Source organism: Pavona decussata, unplaced genomic scaffold (assembly GCF_977016875.1).
Source record: "Pavona decussata unplaced genomic scaffold, jaPavDecu1.1 SCAFFOLD_92, whole genome shotgun sequence".
Taxonomy (NCBI): Eukaryota; Metazoa; Cnidaria; class Anthozoa; order Scleractinia; family Agariciidae; genus Pavona; species Pavona decussata.
The window spans coordinates 2,892,606-2,905,000 of record NW_028145509.1 but is presented as its reverse complement, the minus strand read 5'-3'; the positions used below and the strand labels follow the sequence as shown (position 1 = coordinate 2,905,000).

Here is a 12,395-nt window from a genome sequence, read left to right as displayed (position 1 = left end):
ATTGCAGGTTGGAAGCGACTGGAAGAAAAGCTTCCGAAATTTCCAGCCGAAAATTTGTGCTAAACGGAAAGCGCCCAGGGCTTCTAGCACAGAGTCAGCGAGGTAAGAGGGACCAAGCTACTGTACTGTAGCTGCCCTTCGCTGCACCCGTCCTCTTGGAAGTACTCTAAAGTTTAAAGACTTGCGTCTGTCGGTAGGCGTTGGATAAAATAACAAAAATCCGACAGATTTTTTGGGGAGATGCAGAATATCAAAGCTGCCAAAGTTTTCGTACAGTTCATTTTTGAAATAAGTGGGGAAGTGTAAAAATGGTTGGGGACTGTTTTCTCTCGGTGGTGACGATGCTTTGTTTTTATTTTTGTTTGTCTGGTTTTTGGTTTTTCTGTCAAAGTAGCCACGGTTTTCACTCGTAGTAACCGGGGAAAATCCCATCGCCACGCGTTATTGACATCCCTACTTTTTCGGCAATCAAATCCCTGAAAAAGTCTTCCCTAAAACAAGTCCTCCTGCGATTGCAAAAGCACGAGTAGCAGTAACCCAGAGAACAGCTTTAAAAATTTACTCTCGAATTGCGTATCCCTTTTGAACTGCCCTTCCCAATGCAACCAACTGTAGAATCGATTATACATCGAAGTCCGTTTACATGTTGCTCTTTCCCATGAAACGTTCCTCAGGGGAGGGAGGGAGAGGTAGCATTTATTTATTCCCATTCAAACAAGTGACAACAAACTGTTGTGATTCGAAAATGTTCAGACCATGGGCACTAGGAAACGTCGGTTGACCTCTGGAGCAGATTTTTCGTGAGCAAAAAGCGAAATTTAAGGTCACCATGTTGTACCAAGATGTTGTTTTGCCAATTGATAGGTTATAACCCAGAGGAAAGAAAGAATGTTTCATTTTCTGCTTCGCTTGGCTTCTTTGATTTGTCAGTCTTAAATATTTAATTAACAGCAACTCTGAAGAACAGCTTTGCTATCGCAGTATTTATAGTGACGGGGAGCTGTCAGTTCCATGCTGTCAAACTGCAGAGCTCTTCCTTTATGTACATGACTAACGGCGTCTGACGTCAGCGTCTTGGCGTCTGTCGTAGTCAAGCCGAGGGGCTCTGGGATCGAGAATGCGAAAAATATGGTTACGGTATGAGGAGGGTAGGTGCAGTGGTGAGAGCACTCGCCTCCTACCAATTTTCCGGAGTCGGCGTCATACGTGGGTTGAGTTTGTTGTTGGTTCTCGTCCTTGCTCCGAGAGGTTTTTCTCAGGGTACACCGGTTTTCCCTCTCCTTAAAAATCAACATTTCCAAATCCCAATTCGATCTGGAGAGTGTCCTCAATTAGTGCTCTGCGCTAAATACATTGACACTTGAATAAAGTGGTTTATTTATTTATTTTTAATAAACCATAAACGATCGGCAAAGAATAGCAAAAACTTTTCGACAAATAATAAAGCACATATAATCAGTTTGAACAAACAGGCCACTCAGAAAGTTAGTCTGAACAAGATCAATCCCTTTTAAGAGTCGCCCTGCAATAGTAAGAGTAATATGCATCACCAGGAAATGTTGTGCTCGGAACGAAGGCAACTCTGGATCGATTCAGATTTAAAAATAAAATTTTTGTATACCGCTCGCCAAGTGATCATGTAAGCTCAAAAGCGTGTTAACAAGAGCTCTTTAATGAGAAATATTACGGTGTCTTCCACTGTCTTCGATCTCTTAAAGGCAACCCTGATCTTTTATTCACTCCACAGTATAGAGACTTCAAAGGGAAAGGTCTAGGTTTTATAGCAGTAAGTTTTACGGTAATGTGACCTGGCATAAAGGGACGTAACCTTCACTTTGGGACAGCAGAATTGGTGTGAAGTTTAAGGTAACGTCTCTTAGCAGATTTGCAAAATGTGGAAAATGGTGTACAGTGACATTAATCAATTCATTTTATTTCAAGAATACAGCACGGAGAAACGAAGCACAGTATTATCCAGTGGGGGGGGGGGGGGGGGGACTATCCATAAGTTCAGAGAACTCTAACTCACATTTCATTTAAATAGCATTGGCAAATAAATTTATAAACAAGTTGGAAAGAGCTGGTACGAAAAAACGACGCTAAGTTACACCTACAAAGAGAACATGTAAAGGTACAACGCCCTTTATTCTTAAATCCAACATGGCGGCATCTTGAGGGCTCTCCGTTTGAACAAATTTCCCTTTTCAATGGCCGCTTTTTTTCTTCTTTGTTATTTTTTTCGCTTTGCGATTTATTTGTTAAAAAGGCGGGAAAATAACGTTCATGCCAAACTATTGACGTAGTAGCTGGCGATTGGTTTGATTTTCTAATCCATATTCATGACATACTATAGAATTTGTCACAAATCACACAGGCCGTGACTGTGTGAAGATGTCTTGTACTTGTGAAGAAAATATCGTGCTTCTGAGGGAACTCTGAGAGAATTGCGAAGACGCTAGAAAGGCTAAGGACAGGGAAAAGAGTCTTTAAGACAACTCCAATCAACGTAAGTATTGTTTCGCAAAATTTATAACCTAAAATTTGTCCAGAGGGCTGAAAGAGTACAGATAATTTCTCTTTGAAGTAACACGCGCTTCCAGCGTCGCTCCAGTTTGAGCTTAGCTTGTAGTTTGTGTTCTCTGTTTTCGTTTGTGTAAAAGGACGTTGACCAAAGCTTGTAAGAACTGCTTCTCGCCTTAAGATTGAAACATTATTTGTCAATATTTACGAGTTTTTCCACTTTATGTGTTTTAAAATTGAGCATTTGCACTAATCCGCCGTATCATTCATTTCCAGAAGGACTACTAAACTACGCGGGAAGGAATGACGAAAGATTCAAGAGAACAAACAGGAATGGACGAACAGGGCAGAAGAAACTCGGCAAAGATAAGGAGTTTGATGTTTTTTTAGTTAAAGGAAAAATGGTGGCTGAAAAAGTTTGTTAGCTTGTGTTATTATCAAATGTATTTAATTTACAGAAGACTGAACTGATTTCGTATTCACCAAATGTAGCAAATTGACACGAGGCAGGAATTTCAATTTATTTTGCATTGAATTTTGGCCGGTTATAAGTGAATTGAGTTGAAGAATTTTGAAATGATGTCGCTGATAATTGTCTGACTACTCTTCAAATCTTCATAACACTTGAATTGGATTTTGAAATGAATTCATATACAGAATTGCTAACATTGTTTGGTCAGTTTTTCTTGTCTAAATCTCAGCTTGGCATAGGACTTGACGTATTTTTTTCTGCCAAGTACAGCATTTTTTCTGGGTCCAAAAGGGAGCGGGGGAAGGGGGAGGGCATGTTTTGTCCTTACCTCTTAATATGAGAGAAAAATAAAAGAACTTGTCTTAATTAAGGTTAATATCAGCCACCATTTGAACGTTGAGCGATCTTCTGATTCATTCGATGGGTAATTAAGGGATTTAGTTGGTGGGTTTATTTCGCATTAAAACGTTCGTGTTAAAACTTTATGTCAAAGTGTCTGAACGAATTTTTTTTCCCGTGCTGACGAAAATTGGTTCTTTACTAAATCTTCTAGCCCACAGAGGATATACGATTTTGTTTTATGATCGCTCAACGCGTAGGTATAAATTAGTTATTGTTGGCTCAGTCGATGTCGTCGGATGTTTTGTATTTTAAGGTGGTAACTGACATTTTATCAAGCACAAATTTTTCCAGCATTCAACTTCGGGACAAAGTGTTAAATATTTGTTTCTTGGAACTAAGAACAACTCTTTATTTAGCAACTGATTGAGCGAAAACCATTTTATAAAACAAGCCAGAGATAAGATATATTTTTTGGTATTTTTTCTTCAATTTTCAAATTGAAAAAAAAATAATAATAAAATAGATATCTAAAATATCTAGTTGTCTGTTATTTACAAAAAGAAAAAGACACGCTTTTGTGAAGTCCAGCTGATTTAAATGCAAACCACTTTTGAAATTACCAAATTATTTAATTTTTACACTTGTGAAACAAAAATAATTTTTTTAAAAGACTGCAAATCAGAACTAAATTTTTCTTGTTTCTTTCTTTCAAACTCTAGAGTGGTCGCATCAATATTTATGTTAATGCTAATTTTTTCCCAAAATGTACGTTTTCCCAGAAAGAAAACGTTGAAAACGTTCCTGTTAATCAGTAGAAAGTTTTAATTGTTTTTTTCACATTTACCTAAAAGCTGGCATTATTGATTACTGGGAATAGATTTTTACGGATATGATAAACTGTCAGTTTCTTCTTATAAATATCAACACGCTCGCTGCATCGACTGATGAACTTTTAGTACACGAGAAAACAAAGGCACTTTCAAGTTCTTGGTTATCAAAGTTACTTTATCAAATTCAAGGAAAATTATTCCTATGGTCGTAGACATCGCGGTTCTCGAATTTTGACGTATTTTGTCAGGAAAGGTAATTCTAAAGGGAATGTTTCGTACGTTCTCGAGAGTGCCTGTGTTCTCTTGTAGTTTTATAGTTGATAGTTGTCATAAAACTCTGGTGTCTGGTGTAAAGGAAAGTTGGTTTTGACGTTGATTAAAAAAGGGTTGTTAAACAGACCACAATAACAACACCACTTTTTGAAAAAACAATCTGATTATCGAGATTAAATTACAGTGAATGATGTTTCATTTATTGCAAACCTCAAGTGAAATTTTGGATTTACTCATTTGATGATTTAATTCATCTTCACCAAACCACAACATTTTGATTGTCGTTCGATTTTAAACAGATGAAAATGATGGGACAATATGACCATTTTTTCAGCAAAATAGAAGATTTTGGAATCAGTTAATTAATAATGATCAGAAAGACTTTTTGTCACGCAAATTTCTTCGCCATTATTGTGTTTTATATTATCTTGAAGATTTTGAAACGATTTTGCAGCATGCAGATGAATTCCTTGTCCTGATTATTGTCGTGATACTAAATTATAGGAACATAATTTAAATTGATTGTTCGTTATCCAACAAATTTCAAGATTTCCGTTTGGAACCAAACCACGAACCATTTAGGCGGCACTTTTGTTTTACAAATAATTATTTTTTCCGATTATTTACTTATAACTGTGGGTCTTAATTGTACGAGAAACTAATTTTTCCTGGACATATACTTCTTCAATTTATAAATTGTTCCATGACCAAATACACTCGATTTAAACGGAACCATTGTGTACAATTTTTCGTTTTTCAATTTGTTTAAATTTTTGTGTTTATTGTGGTCTGCCTAACATTTATTTGAGTCATGTTTCGTTTTTTTTATCCAAATTTACGATATTTAAAAAGAAACTTGTTGACACTTGAAACAATGATTTTCTTCCATGAACCAGACATTGGCGTTTTATGATAAACTCTTAATTCTTGACATTATGTTGGAGGAAAAGACCTTTTCTCTGCAAGCTTGTTCTCGATGTAGCACAGTAAACTGATTTATCAATGAATGATCGTGAAGAGCTAAATACTTCAATTCGGCTTGTATTTGACGCTAGAAAGAATATGGAGCCATACAATATTGTCTGTTTCATTGCCTAAATTTTACCACTTGCTCCAAAATTCCAAACAGTTATTATTTTTAATGGCGGAAAATGGTTAGGCCACGAATTTTCCACTGTGCCTCAACGAAAATTGCCTTGCAAAAAAAAGATCTTGTTATTAAAAGCAACATGGCAACTAAACTAAGAACTGATTGGACTTGAAAGAAAAATATTGCGATGCGAGAACTTTAGATTCATTTTTTCCAGAACATTTTGTATCGTACATAATTTCCGTACAAAAGTTAATTCTAGTTTTCAAAGCTTGTCATATTGTTTTTAATATCCTCCTTGTATACACCATCTCGTGGGAAAATTTGAAGATTAGGCCGGTTTTGGATCTTTCTCTCTCTCGATTTCGATCTAAAACGTTTCTGCACGAGATGGTGTATGTTTTTTGGCGGGTTAAAATTTTTTAGGGGTTATCCTTGAACTTTATTGGAAACAAAATAAATGTTCAAGGGGTCCCCTGTAAAATTTTTGTCAAAATTGTTGCCAGGGAAAACGCTGTGCAAATTTTCTCAAATTTTCCCGCCAAAAGACTTACTTAATTAACTGAAATAGGGAGAACCTGTAAAAAAAATTAATATACTTTTAAGAGAGAAAATAAAGACAATGAAAGTGAAAAATGACTGTTGAACTTTTATTGGTGTTGTCTTCTAATAAATTATTATTACATTACAATAGAAACTTAAACAAAGAACACTGAAAATAACTATTAAAAATAAAAAAACGGCGCATGCGTATTTTGAGGCACCGTATTTTTTCTAAGTTTTTTGGCGGGAAAATTTAAGATTTTCAAACAAATGTTAACAACTTGGCATTTCGTTTTTTTTAAAAAAAAAAAACTAGCGCATGCGTATTTGAGGCGCCCGTATTTTTCTAAGTCTTTTGGCGGGAAAATTGGATCGATTTAAACAGAGCTTACACGAGAATTGGAAAGGAAAATTTACATTAAGTATTCCAATACAAAAATGTTAACAGGTTGTGTGTAACAAACTTAATACATACTTCGCCAAAGAGTAAATAGATTCAGATTTCATAATAATTGCCAAACCATTTTAAGTTTAAATGATACTGATATTAATTGAAACAAAACTGAATTTTGCTACTAGAATCAGGGAAAACACGAAAATAATTTCTATGCGATAAACTAAAATGCAAGAATTTGATATCTTACACTGTTGTTTGTTCTGTTTAAACGTTGCCTATCTGTGAAACATTTACTCGCCAAAGCTTGCTTACGATTGATGAAAACAGCGCGAAATACTTTGTACGATTATGAAACGTTTTAAAATATCAGACGGTCGAAACCATGTTAAACAACGATTTGAATTTCCAGGTATTTTCAACATTTTCAGAGTTTGAGAGAAGCATGCGATATTCGAAAGCAAATATTATACCGTGTAAATTCGTCTTTCGTTATTGATACAGTGCAACACAAATATAACTAACAAATTCCAAGCTTGATGACAAAATGAATCGTTGAGATGATCCTAAAAATATAAATTAGTCAATCAAAACTGCCGATAAATTTGTGCTGATAACAGGTGATTGCATAACAAGTTTAGTCAAGAATTATTATCATCAATAAAATGTGGCACAAAAAATTAAAACAAAATACTAATGACCTGATAATAAATATGCTGAGAAAGTGTGGCTCGTCCGAAAACATTCATTCAGAATTGAAAAATCGTCCATAAAATTTGAAATTCCTACCAAGAAACTAGTAACAAATGGCCTAAAATGTCCACTGAGAATTCGTGTTAGAATGCTTAAAACGCTCAAATTCTTGCCTAAAAACAGGCCGAAGCCCCAACAGTTTCCTTGACGAATCGGGATCTCAGGCTTATAAAATCTATTGGCGTTTGAAAAGTGACAAACAAAAGGTAATTGTGCTGTATCATTGGCAACTTTTGACAAAGATGAATTAAGGTGTAAACTCAAGACAAACGAAACATCGACCTAACACTTTCCCTTAGAAAAAGCGTTTCAGTCAAAAATGTTATGAGAATTGCACGAAAGAATCAAAATTTATTCTGAAAACAAATAAACGGCCTAGCTTTTGACAGCAAAATCACTAGTGTCTGAAAGTTTACATCGTTACTCAAAAAGTCAAAATTTGAACTGAAAACAGACGATTGGGCTAACGTTTTTTCAAGAAAAATCAATACTCGGTGTCCGAAGCTATAATCTTAACTGAAAAAAAATAAGCAAAAGTTGAATTGAATACAGAAAAATATGTCCGGAATGTCTGAAGCTAAAAATCCTTTTTTTCAAAAAAAAATTGACTGAAGCAATCCAAATTATATTTGAAAGCAGTAAAATGGCACAACTTTTTTTCAAGAGAAATCAGTGCTGTATGAAGCTTTCACTTTTACTGAAAGCTCACTGAAACAGAATTTAAATTGAAATGACAGCCTGTCTCAAGCCTAAAATTCTTCCTGAAAACGGAAAGACGACGACGTTAATTTTCAGGAAAGTGTCTGAAGTTTTAAATCTTTATCCTTTGTTGAAAATTGCTGAAGCAATCGAACTTTGAATAGAAAACAGGAAATGGCAAAGTGGTAATTTTTAAAGTGAAATAGGACCTAGAACGTTGGCTAAAACTGATAAACAGTACAAGACTCAGTTTTTGCTGAAAAAAAAATGTCTCAACACCTAAATTCTTGCTAAAAACGGACCATTGTTCTCGCAATTTTTTACAGAAAAAATTATCCTTGCTTTTAAATATTAGTAAAAAATGGCCCAGAAATGAACTAAGCTGGAAGTGAAAAACCAAGCCAGACTGTCCACTGAGAATTAAATGTCTCCACCTTTATAAAAATGCCTCCCGAATACTGATAGACAGCAAAAACGTTTTGATGGAAAATGCCTCGAATTCAAACTTTTTAATGAGAACTTGTAAACAAATGGTCTAATATTTTCTTAGGGGAAGTTGAAAAGCAAAGAATTTAAACAGAAAGTATCCCAGTAAGTAAAGTTTTGCAAATAGAAATACAAGCAAAAATCGGCGTCTTCTTGACACCATTATCAAGTTAAAATGAAAGTTGTTCGGAGTATAATTTACATTTTTCACTTCATAAGGGTATCATGAAGACACCGAAACACCGTATTTTATATTTGATTTTTGTTTGTATTTGGATCAGTAAACTGAAGGTAGACAAAATTTTTTCTGAGAAATCATGTCTCAACCTTAAATTGGTTAACGAAAAATCAATAAAAGAAAACTTAAGTGACAAAACGTTTCTTAATGTTACTGAAAAGTAAAAAATGGCTTAACATATTTTCACTGGTAAGTTGTTTACACTGAAAACGGTAAGATAATCAAACCTTTTTTACGGAGATGTATCAATTTTAAATTCTGGCCGAGAACTGACAAACATTCGTATTTCAGTTTTAATGGAAATCATGGCTCATCGTCAATAGCGTTACTGAAAGCTAATTAGACAATAGTTGGTCTGAAGCGTTGACAACAAGACTGACGTATCTTTCACCGCCAGTTCTAAAACTGGATACGTAATGTTGTGAAGATCGTGGGGAATGTTTTGATTTTTATCGTTTGTCTCGTCGGCTTGGAGGCCAAACATCGTCATCGCAGCTCGCATCTTCTAACAAAACGTTCAGTGTAAAATTCGTCTCGGTACGGGTCGATACCGTGGACGGAACTGATTCACTGAAACGGTTGAAAATCAGCGGACGTTTGGCAGGCCGCAGACTGCAGTTTTCCGTCTCTTTGGACTGCTTTGAAGTAGATGGCGAACTGTAGGGACGACTTTTTTAACGATTCTCTGGGGCGAAACAACACACACAAAGCGATTGAAACGTTGCTGATCGTGGCTTTCGTCGCAAGCGCTGTTGCAAACACGTGAAGATTTATATTTTCCATCTTGTGGATCAACTTCAACTCCAAGATGTGCTTTTAAAAGATCGGCTAGAGGAATGCTGGAAACTCCAGCTCTTTTCAGGATCTTAAACAAATTTTATGTGGAAATGTACTAAATTTGCTTCCCGAAATTGCCGACTGCTATTTTTTAAAAATAAATGTTACAAATGCGGCATGTATCTAAAGAGGTTTCGCTGTTAGCTTCACTCTATGTGTTTCGCTCTTATAACTGTTGAAATTCGCTTTGCAAGTTGGAAGCTGGTAAGTTACAAGCTGGTAAGTTGTTTACATTGAAAACGGTCAGATAATCAAACCTTTTTTATGAAAATGTATCAATTTTAAATTCTGGCCGAGAACTGACAAACATTCGTATTTCAGTTTTAATGGAAATCCTGACTCATCGTCAATAGCGTTACTGAAAGCTAAAAAAAACCAAATCTTTACTACAAAAATAAAATGGCCTTATGGAATCCTTGCACAGCTAAAGCTCCTCCACAAAAACAGCAATTTTCGGAGTAATATTTGCTATTTTATTTTTTTAACATTTTAGCACATTCCGGCCAACCTGCCGAAAACATTGAGTTGTAACATTGCCACAAGGTGAACAAGGCAAAAATTTGATACATCTTTTTTTTTTTAATTTGTCTGTTTTTGTTATTGTCCTATCCATTTTCCCTGTCTGCTTGTCATGTTTCCTTAAAAAAATTTTTCTAGCTGACTTTTCAGAAGAGTTGAATTTTTAATGGAAGGTGGTTATCAGTGAAAAGGCCTATTTTCGTCGATTTTCTTCTCAGAGAAAATTACCCATTTTTGTGCATCACCTCTAACAAAATTGATGGATTTTCCCCGTTTAGGCAGGTTTTCTAAGATCTCTTGTCATTGCATTAGCTGTTTTCTCAAAAACTATCCTGTATTTTTAAAAAGGTCATTAAATGATAAATACAATTGGTACAATGTGGCTGAATATGCCTGTTTAGCTTGCTAAGGTGTTCTTATCGGCAACGACTGAACCTGTTAGCCGCGACTAAAACACTAAAACAGATAAAAAGCCAATTCGCTTCACTGAGAAATTTCACTTAGACGTCAAAATCTTCACTTAACAGTCAGAAAAATGGGCGTGTCTGTTTGAATTATGTTCCGCAAAAATTAAGATAACCGAATACCTATTTCACGTCGGTGCTATTGATGTATCAAATGGTCCAACATTTTAGTGACGAATTCGTTATTTGTCTCTAGCTTTTTGAAGTCTTTACAAGTGCCAAAATTTGATCAAGCTGACAATAGTCATACACGTTAGTCGTTTTACTTACGAATGGTTTCGTAACATCGCAGCTCATATTCAAGACGTACACAGCAAAAAAGACAATTGCGTCTTCAAGATGTTACTGAAAAATTCGCTTCCATTAACCAGTTTTGAATTACTACAGACAAAAGGCTAACGCTGACAAATCCGATCTCTCTGACAACAGAAAAATAGGATGTTTTTACCGGAAATTGTGTCAATATCTTTTCTCAACAATCAACAATGGCAACCAAACGAAAGTGGTCTGACTACAGAAAAGGTCTCCATTCAGTGACGAACAGTTATTCACAATTTTTTTCTGACAGATCGAGCAAACCTCAAAACCTAATAGTTTCCTGACAAATCGAGATCTCAGCCTTATATAATCTGTTGGCGTTTGAAAAGGGAAAAACAAAAGATAACTGTAATAATTATTGGCAACTTCTGACAAAGGTGTAAACTCAAACCAAAACATCGACCCAACACTAGCTTTCCCTTAGAAAAAGCGTTTCAGCCTCATGTTACTGAAAAATACATAAAAGAATCAAAATATATTCGGAAAACAAATAAACGGCCTAGAGGTTGACAGGAACATCACTAGTGTCTGAAGGTTTATATCCTTACTCAAACAGTCAAAATTTGAACTGAAAACAAACTGAAAAATTGTTAAGCAGCCAACATTTTGTTGTACCAGATGCAGAGAAATCTACTTTAACACCAATACCAATTGAATCAGTGAATGAATAAAGACTTGACATTTCTACAAAAAAAAAAAAATGCCTATTCTCCTGACATTAACGTCTTGTTTTGTATTTTCATGTGCATGTTTTAAATTGCTAATTTACCATCTCTCTGTATTTAAATCATAGCTACTTGTTGTCACCTTAGTCTGAAGATGATATAGTATCATATCGAAATATAACAATCAAGTACACCAACGTTTCCTTGCATTTGTTGTCCATATCATTGACACAATGCATTTACTCGGAATTACATTTATTCTTTATTTTATTAAATTATCAGCGGGCAATGGAAACTCGAAATTCTTCCTAAAAAGCGAGAAGTAGCTAGTGAAATTCTCAATTGATTGATTAAAACTGAAAAGAGAAACCTACCGGTTCTTGTTTCGATTTACTTTTGAAGTTGGATCGTGAAAAAGTTTAGTATTAACTTTAGTTCAGTATCACCGACGTAATTTTTGGGTTGTTTTGCTTTAATTATAGTCTGACTTTAAAAAAAATGTTTCTGGTGACATTGACTGGCGTTTGGACAGCCTGAGCGGAAGTCATCATCAGAGTCAAAGTAGATACTGTATCGTCAGTTGATTGTATTTAAGCTCCTGGTCACTGATTAGTCAATTAAGTCGTGATGTCATTGGCTGTTAGAGGTGTTTTAACTAAGTGTCTTAAAACCAAAACCAAAGTTATTACTCCCGTCAGTGAAAACAGACCTAAACAGTGTAATGAACCAACGAGAACTCCAAGTAAATGCATGTAACCGGCCCCAAGCGCGGGAAAACGCGTACGAGCAAGGCACGATTGGTTTAACTTTTGTTTGTCATTGGTTGAGAAAATGGCGCGAGTTTGTGCTAACCAATCACAGAGCACAGTCAGCAAAACCAAAGTAAACGCATAATTGTTTTCGACATATAAATTGGAAAGCATTCTAAAAATTAAGACAGTGATTGGTCAGT

At 35.3% G+C, this 12,395-nt stretch overlaps 1 long non-coding RNA gene across 1 annotated transcript in view; it reads right to left on the bottom strand.

Annotated features, from left to right (window-relative positions):
• Positions 1 to 12,395, bottom strand: part of LOC146473879 (uncharacterized) — a 170,469-nt gene that overhangs the window by 112,577 nt on the left and 45,497 nt on the right. The window lies entirely within an intron of this gene.